The 8,964-nt window shown below is 48.6% G+C and overlaps 1 pseudogene across 1 annotated transcript; it reads right to left on the reverse strand.

Annotated features, from left to right (window-relative positions):
* Positions 1–7,541: 7,541 nt before the first annotated feature.
* On the reverse strand, positions 7,542–8,131 carry LOC308549382 (large ribosomal subunit protein eL29 pseudogene; annotated as a pseudogene). The gene has a single exon. The product of its transcript is annotated as a large ribosomal subunit protein eL29 pseudogene (transcript).
* Between the last annotated feature and the right edge of the window lie 833 nt (positions 8,132–8,964).

Below are 8,964 nucleotides of genomic sequence, written 5' to 3' on the forward strand. Positions count from 1 at the left end.
TGAAATGAATAAAGATATATTTTTTAAAAAACAACTTTGTTCTGTGAAAGGCAAAGGCAAGAAAATGAGGAGACAAGCTACAGACTGAGAGAAAATATTTGCAAAAGAAACATCTGATAAAGGACTTATTCAAAATATACAAAGAACTCTTAAAACCTAAAAAGAAGACAAACAACCTGATTAAAAAATGTGCCAAAGACCTTAACAGACACCCCCCCACAAAAGACATACAGGTGGCAAGTAAGCGTATGAAAAGGTGCTCCACATGATACATCATCAGGAAAATGCAAATTAATACAACAGTGAGATACTACTACACGCCTATTAGAATGGCCAAAACCCCAAACACCGACAACACAAATGCTGGCGAGGAGTGTGGAGCAGCAGGAGCCCTCATCCATTGCTGGTGGGACTGTGAAATGGTGCAGCCACTTTGCAAGACAGCTTGGCAGCTTACGAAACTAAACAGACTCTTCCCGTGTAATCCAGCTCTCAGGCTTCTTGGGATTTACCCAAAGAAAATGAAAACGATGTCGTACAGATATATATTGAAGTTTCATTCATAACTGCCAAAACTTGAAAGCAACCAAGATGTCCTTCAGCAGGTGCACGGATAGACAGTAGAACATCTAAACAATGGAATATTATTCAAAGATAAAAAGAAATGAGCTATCAAGCAACGAAAAGACACAGGAAACTTCAAATGCATTTTACTAAGTGAAAGAAGCCCTATCCAGAAAGCAAATACTGTTTGGCTCCAACTACACAACATTCTGGCAAAAGCAAAACCATGGAGAGGATAAAAGATCAGTGGTTGCCAGGATTTGGAGGCAGTGAAAATACCATATGATGTTATAATGATGGAAACATGTCATTTATTCACTTGTCTGAACCCAGAGAATGTACAACACCAAAGTGAACTGTGATGTAAACTATGGGCTTTGGGTGATTATGACGCGTCAGTGTAGGTTCATTGATTTTAACACATGTACCACACTGGTGGGGATGTTGACGGTGGGGGAAGCTATGCACGTGTGGGAGCAGAGCACATGGGAAATCTCTGTGCCTCAATTTTGCTATGAAACTAAAACTGCTCTAAAAAATAAAGCCTTTAATAATAATTTTAAAAAGACCAAAGTATTGATACATGTTACAGCATGGCTGGACCTTGAAAGCATTATGCTTATAGAGAGAAGCCAGCCACAAAGGCCACATAGCATTCCAGTGTATACAGTTTCCAGAGTAAGGAAACCCATTGACATAGAAAGTGAATTTGTGGTTGTTAGGAGCTGCAGGGGAGGGGCATGACTGCTATGGGTAAGGGTTTCTTTTCGAGATGATGAAATGTTCTGGAATTAGTGATGATAGCTACCCGACTTTGTGGATATACAAAAACCCACTAAATTGTACACTTTAGAAGAATGAATTTTATGGTATGTGAATTATATCTCAATAATTTTAAAAAAAGAATTAACCTTGAATTTTAATTAGGTGAGGGGGTGATCAAATCACTGACTTGGTTACACTATTTCGTTATCTGCCTAGGTCACCCCGTGTTAGTACTCGGTTTGGTCAAATAGTCAACCCAATAGCCCCGCACAGTTTGAGTCACAGGTAGAAGGGAGAAGGAACACTCTGTGACTTGACTCCCTGTTAGACTCTCAGCTGTCATGGCTGAGGCTGTCTCTTTTTATTGCATTTGTAAGTGTGCACTCAGGCTCTCGAATAATGGACAGAGCCAGCAGACATAATACACAGATTAATAATAAAACCAAATCATGGGTGGAAAGAGCAAATGACTGGCACTCACTTGTCAGAACAAATTCACCGCAGTGGGAAAAACAGCCTATTGGATTCAGCTGCTAAAACAGCAATTTGAGAAGCAGCTGCCTTTCCAGAATGGACTGTCTTCTGAGGAAAGTGAGAGGGAGGGGGGCTGGTGAAAGACCGCACCCAGGATCGCTCGGTCCACGCCTTTCAGAGCTGTGCAACCAGCGTGAACCGGCATCGCGGGCAGGGTATTTGCTTTTCGGTAGCGGTGTGTGGTTGAAACACGGCTTCCTAACCTGCACTTGCCAGGTCAGAGAGAAGGCTTTTCCCGGAAGGACTAAGGATTGGGCAATTTTTGTATTGCTCCTCTCACTAGTACATTTTGTGAACTTAAAACAATCATCATACACCTTGAACCCCGCAACCAAAAGGGGGAGTCAAGAGCAGGCCATGCATAAAGTCTCTGCAAAAACAAACCCGTACAATTAATAAAATCTGCTGCACAGCCTCTTTTCCCAGGAGTGAGCGAAGTAGCCAGGTGCGGCTGAAACTGCCCGCCTTGGGGAAGTGGAGCCCCTTCTGTCTGGAGTCCTGGCTTCTTTCCTTGGCCTTGCTGACCCTTAGGTAAGAGAAGAGAACTCTCAGCTTCTCCGAGTGGCCAGAACGCTCCTCCCGTTAAGCAGAGCCTGAGTACTGTGGAGTCGAACCAGGGCACCCATCCTACCTCTGGCCCTATCCTCTTGTGTAGCAAGGTGGTAGGTGTTCAAAGTCCCTGGGGAGGCCCCGCTGCCCCCAGCCTGAGACTCTCTCAGGAAAGATTCATGTCTCTGGGTTAAAGCTTTGCCAAGGAGAGGTGACATTAAACTACTGACACTGTGTAATTTAACTTCATGGAATCATAAGAGTTAGAGCTACAAGTCACCTAGAGTCTAACGCTCCTTGTTTCTGAATCTAAACCAAGCCTTTCCTGCTTTGATTTACAACGGCAGAGGTGTCCCTGCTCCTGTCGAAGCTAATTCCTCTCCCTGTTCTCTGGATCCTGCCCACCCTCCTCCTCAAAGGACCGCCCCCCCATCCATTGTATCTTCTCCTTCCAGACCATCACCTCTCCTCCTTGGCTGACTTCTTTCTTTTTTGGGGGCGGGGGGGGTGTAACCAAATTACTTTATTTGAAGGAATGGTACAAATGAAAGACATAAGGGGATGATTTGGTACAAGTTATAGGAAAGGAAAGGAAACTCCAACATGCAGGTACTGCTGTGGTGACCAGGGACGTCACCCCCGGGCTATGGGGAGCCAGCCTAAGGCTTAGCTGTCATCGCTGTCTCCCAGGGTGTGCGTGTCAGAGATACTCCGCCAGGCCAGTCTCGGGGCCCCCAACCTGCACAAGTTGGTTACGTGGTCGCCCAGTTCTTTGATGGATTTCACCTGTCACTCAGGTAATGAGTCTCAGTGAAGTCACACAAATGAGGGTCATTTTGTCAGGGGCCAGTTTATGCAAGTGGCTGTCATGGTGGGTGGCTAAGGAGGAGCGGCTGCGAGGCACTGCTCCTTATTTAATACTGTTCTGCTTTCTCCTGGGTTCACAGAAGCGCTGTTTCCCTGCGGTGGCCCGTCTCCTCCACTAGTTTTCCAGCTCATCCTGGAAGGTGCAGTGCAGCCCGGCCCCGCAGTTATTAGCACCAGGAACGGTCCGTGCGGGGTGGGCCCGAGCAAATGCTGCCGGCTGGCTGGCTGATGGGCTGACCCTGCCACCCCCCCGCATCCTAGGTGAGCACTCGCCCCGCAAACATGACAGCCTCCCGTCTACAGATCCCACCTCCAGAGCGGTCTCCCTAGGCCTCCCCTCACCTACCCATTTCACCCCTTCTTCCTCTCCTGGACCTTCTAACTTCGTTTTTCTCCCCAAACTCTCATTTGAACCCAGTGCACACATTGGTTAGTTTTGGAAAATGCTTCCCATTTGCCCGCCTCACTCTGGCTGCCCTCATTCCCATGGAGCCCACCAGTGTGCATGGGACGGCGGCACAAGAGCCCCCGCGAAAAGCGAGGAGCTCCGCACGGGCTGCCAGGGAGACAAACCGCACACCTCGGGGCAGAGGCGAGTCTGCGGGAGGGCGAGCTTCCTGAGCTCAGCTCCGTGGAGCCGCATTTGGGGGACGTTTCTGGAGAAAGCCTCTGAGCAGGGAGGGGGCTGGAGTGGGACGCGGCTCCGGCCACCTGGACGGAAGGACTCGGATGCGAGGCAGATCTCGGGGGTAATGAATTTCACAGTCCTCTGTCCTTGTTTTGCTTCAGTCTCTGCCTAGGAAGAGACACCCGCTTGGAGCTCATTAAAGGCAGGGACAGGGAGGGAGTGAGAGAGGCGAAGCAAACTTCCACTCCAACCCTTCTCCCCGCGACACTGAGCAGGTAGCTCTAGGAGCGCAGGTGGCGCAGCGGCCTCTGGGCTCTGTGCTGAGCGCAGCTCCAAGGTCGGCGCATGTTTATGCACCTGCAGTTTTTTGGGTTCTTTTATTTTTAGAAAACAAGTTTTGGTTAATTACAGGATTTCATTGTATTTTCATACATATAATAATCTAGTTTACCATGTAAATAAACAGCCAAGGAGGGCAAAATGTTAAACACGTGTTTAAATAAGATACAATATGTGCAATGAGACATAACACACCCATATCTCAGTGTTTGATTTCCACAATAATACAAAACAGGTCATTTGAGGCCATGCCAAATATCAGGGATTAGGCAACCTTTAAATTCCTGCCAAGCAGGACAGCCTACGATTTTGTGATCTGAATGAAGAGTAAAAAATTCAGTGCATCATCCACATGTTTATGAGAATCCAGCTGTTTGATGTCAGGTAGACAAACACCCAGACAAGTGACAGAGGCATTCCACTTTCAGCCAGATGTTGTTGCCTTGTGTTCCTTTAGCTTGACACATAGCAAAGTTAAGTGACTTATTCAAATCTGTGACAAAGTCTTCTGAACACACTGGCAGTGGAACCGTTTGGAGGTTTCCCATTTTAGTATCAGTAGCAACAGTGTTTGGCTACTGCCCACTGAGAGCTCCTGGGTCCACGAGATGAAAACAGTCAATTCAGTTCTCTCCATTTCAGGCTATTTGCTCTCCTCTCACTCCCCTCCTCCCCACCCACCCAACCCAGCTAAGGTCTGTGTTAACCTGGACTCTGACCCATGACAGAGTGGCCTCTTCCACCTCAGGCCTGTGCACTGTGGCCTTTGTCCCTGAAGCCCTCCTGTTCACGGTCATCACTGTGCCTCTGGGATGTCATTATCTGGGCCATGGGCTGGTCAGGTCAAAATGTCTAGCCATTTAAAATGTTGATTGCAGGATAGACAATCACAGCCTCCATTCATGCTCCCATTATCATGGTCCATAATACAGCTCATCTAGATTTGGCTGTGATTCTCGGGCCTGGCTGAGGTGACGGATGCTGATCAGAAGTTCTATCCACACTCCATAAATCTCAACGCTGCCCTTGAGTTTGCAGCTGCAGCTTCTGTATGCAGAGCCCTGTGCTGCTTGCAAATCAGCCTCTTTGACTCAGCCTCTTTGGGTTTCCTTGCCTTCTGCTGAACTTCCCAGGGCCTGATTACTGTCCATTCCAGGCCCATCTGTTCCTCTCATGCCCAGATGTCTCAAGCTTGACCATTCAGTTTGAAATTGTGCTTCTAAAGCATCTTCCTCTGCGACCTTTCCTGGCTCCCTTTCTTCCAGCACCCTGCACCCTCACTCCCTTCACCATTGCCTCCCTCCAGCTCTCTGCACAGACCCTGCTGTTGCTACTCAGGCCCTGCCTGAGTCTGGATAGTGTGTCCCTGGCTGCCCAGAAGTCTGGTTCTAGACCAAACTCCCTATGTGACCTTGAGCAAGTCACAACACCTCCCTGGGCCTCACTGCCCTTATCTGAATATGAGAGCGTTGGACTGAATCAGGTCTGAGGCTCCCTCCGGTTCTAAAATTACATTCTCTCTCTAATACTCTGAGACTGGCTGCCTTCCAAAGGGTCACTGCTCATCAATCTGCCTGGTAGTTATGCAGGGATTTTGGGTGGGGGAGGGAGTTAGGTTCTTGGACTAATATATTGAGAAATTATAAATGTGTCCACTACCCTTCTCATCTTCATGAGACCCCTCCTTTCCTTACCTGTCCAACTGAAAACTCAGGGACCTAACCATACCCATTATGACAGTGTTGTCACTTCCCCAAATTGCACAGTAAAAATAGAGAAAGGTGCAGGTAAGCTCAGCATCCTGAGTGTTATGCCAGCATCGCCGCCCTGGGCCCAGGGTGGGGGTGCATGGTGGAAGGAGGTTCTGAACAGGGGAAGGAGAGGGAGTGAGAGTAGAATGGGGGAAGAGAGGCTTAGAGACTGGGGGCCGGTGCCTGCATTCAGAACACAGGGGGAGTGCACACCGGAGCATCCAGTCAGCACTGTGCGCTAATTCCAAATAAACTTGGCACTTAAAAAAAAGTAAATTAGCATATGCACAGTATTTGGATGTCTCCAGTGTTTAGACTTCCAGATAAATAATCATCTGTGATATTAATAGCTTGTCTGTCCCTGGTATGGATAGTCCAGGGCACATCAGGTTAAGTGCCTCATATGTTTTTACAGGTAGCATCAGGGCAGGATTTTATACAGTGAGCATCAGGGCAGGTTTTTAGGTCACAAAGAGTTTGTTAGTCTAAGGAGGGGGGTCAAAGTCAGAGGAGGGCATTTCTACACCCTCCCCTCATGTGGATGAACCAGTGGACATTTTGCTGTTGTGACTGGGATTTTTAGAATTTAAAACCAGCAGCTGATACAGTGATGGACTTTTCCACAACATAGTCCTGGTGGTGATTAAAAAGTCAAATCTCTTGAGATTATTCCAGATTTTGGCCTGTAAGCTCAGGAATGTTTCTGAATAAGCACCTCTATTTCCAAATTAAATCATAAGCTATCAAGTGCATGTCTTGGGTAAGGTTAACACAAGGGGAGAAGGGACCCCCACCTCTGTTTGGAGCTGGCCAGAGGTGCCATCCTGCTCTGGTGAGATGCGCTGCTGTCAAGGGAGCAGATGCCCCGGGAAAATTCACTCAGGGTCCTGCTCGCCCAGCAGCTGCTTTGCCCTCACATATGCTCCTGGCTTTGCTCTCCTCCCTTCCCTGATACCCTCCAGTGTCTCTCCCCTGTAATCCGCTGGCTGAGAGCTTGCTGGTAACCCTTTCGGCACCCCATTCCCCTTCGAATCAACTTCTCATTGGCCAGGAGAGCCTTAGGTCAGGATATCCCTGCTCCCAAAGTTTCTGGAGTGAGTGAAAGCAGGAGGGACCACCAGAGTGTTTGGGAACCAAGGTGTTAATACTTCATGAAAGGACAGTCACTAGATTGCTTAGGGTGGGGAGAATTAGTCTAAAGAACTGGACTGGATTGTATCCGAGTTGAGCTGTAGGCATGAAGGGGTGAGTATAAGGCTTTGACAGCAGCTGCTGGTTGAGCCACACTGAGGACAGGACAGCGCTGATTTGGAAGACACCCTGAGCAGCTCCTGGATCAGAAAGGAGCCTCCAAGTGGGAGAACATGGGGCAAGTCTCAGCTGGAGTCACCTGATGGTACTTTGATAATCAGGATCTCTTTTTTTTTTTCTTTTCCTGGCTCAGGTTTATTTGTACAAATAGCACAGGAGGAGACCAGCTCCATGCAGACAGCAGCTCGGGGGTCACATCAGTCCTTCTGTCCTCACATCCGCAGACAGAGGCCCTACTGTGGAGCCTTCGTGGGGGCCTGGGCAGCTTTGGGAGCTGAGGCCTGGGCACCTTTGGGAGCTGGAGCTTGAGCCGAAGCTGGGGCTGCACCTGCACCCGCAGCCTAGGGCTGGGTTGGAGCCTTGGCCTTGACCTTGGCCTTTGCCCGGCACAGCCTGAGACCCTTGGCGATGCGGGCATGAGCACGTTTCCCAAGCTTGGGGTGAGCGATGTGGGCAAGTCGACTGGGCTTGTGGCTGCCGCCCTTTGGCATCCGGGCCTTGACCTCCCCGGGCTTTACAAGGGCCTTGAAGCCTCGGCGTGAGCACTCATGGCCTTGGCGCTGTTGGCCTGCATCTTCTTCAGGCCCTTCTTGTTGTGCTTCTTGGCAAAGTGCATGTTCCTTAGGAACTTGGGGTCTACCCCTTTAAGAGATTTGTACCTTTGTGATCAGGATTTCTTGATGCCATTTCTGTGCCATTTTTGGGACTGGTTGTGGTTGGTGTGGTTCTTGGACTTGGCCATCCCTGGGCCAAAGCCCGCGGCCACAACATGATCTCTTAACTGCTGAGGAGATGGTGGTCCAGAAAGAAGACGAGGAATCTGGAAAAGGGGGGAAATCAACCAGGTATGATAAAATATTTTTATTGTTGTTTGGGGTGGTATGGGGGGTGTTCTACAATTTTACAGCTTGCAAATACAATCACAAATACTATCTCATGTAATTTCTGCAATTACCCAATATAACTGAGTTGTTATAATTAACTCCATTTTGCAGTTCATTCAGTCATTCAGCATATTTTGAGAGCCTTTTATGCACAAGGTGCTATGTTAGATGCTCAAGATACTACAACAGACAAGACTACGTCAACAGTTGAAAAGCAATTGCAATGAAGTGCGATTAATTATGTTTGGGGGAAAAAAGTGTGCCAGCAGGAAGATTTAATCTGGTGTAGGGAAGAATTTTCAAAAGGAGTGACATTTAAATTAGAGCTCAACGGTAAGTAAGGTTGAGCAGGTGAGGGACAAGACTGGGAAATGCTACAGGTAGAGGCACAGCTGATAGGAGACCCAGAGACAGGAAAGAGGGAAAGCACGAGCTTGGCTCAGCCGGGAACTGCAATGGGGTGACCACAGCCAGGTAAAGCGTGTCAGGGGGTGAGCTGGAAGAGATGAGGCTGGAGAGAGAGGCGGGAACCGAGCCTTGGAGGACCTTGGGAGCCGTGTTCAGGAGGGTCAATGAGACATAAACAGATGGCAGTTTCCTGACCTGGGCAACTGGTGGATAGTCATGTGTTTTTAGCGGGGGAAGGAGTCTGAGAGGAAGAGTAGGTTTTGAGAAAAAGGTGGCACATCACGCTTACGACATCATGTGTTGCTGTCGCATGGGCACCTGGAGAAAAGGCCTGGAGCTCAGGAGAGGAGCGTGGGCTGAAGCA

The sequence above is a fragment of the Miniopterus schreibersii genome (assembly GCF_964146895.1).
Source record: "Miniopterus schreibersii genome assembly, chromosome: 19".
In the NCBI taxonomy this organism is placed as follows: Eukaryota; Metazoa; Chordata; class Mammalia; order Chiroptera; family Miniopteridae; genus Miniopterus; species Miniopterus schreibersii.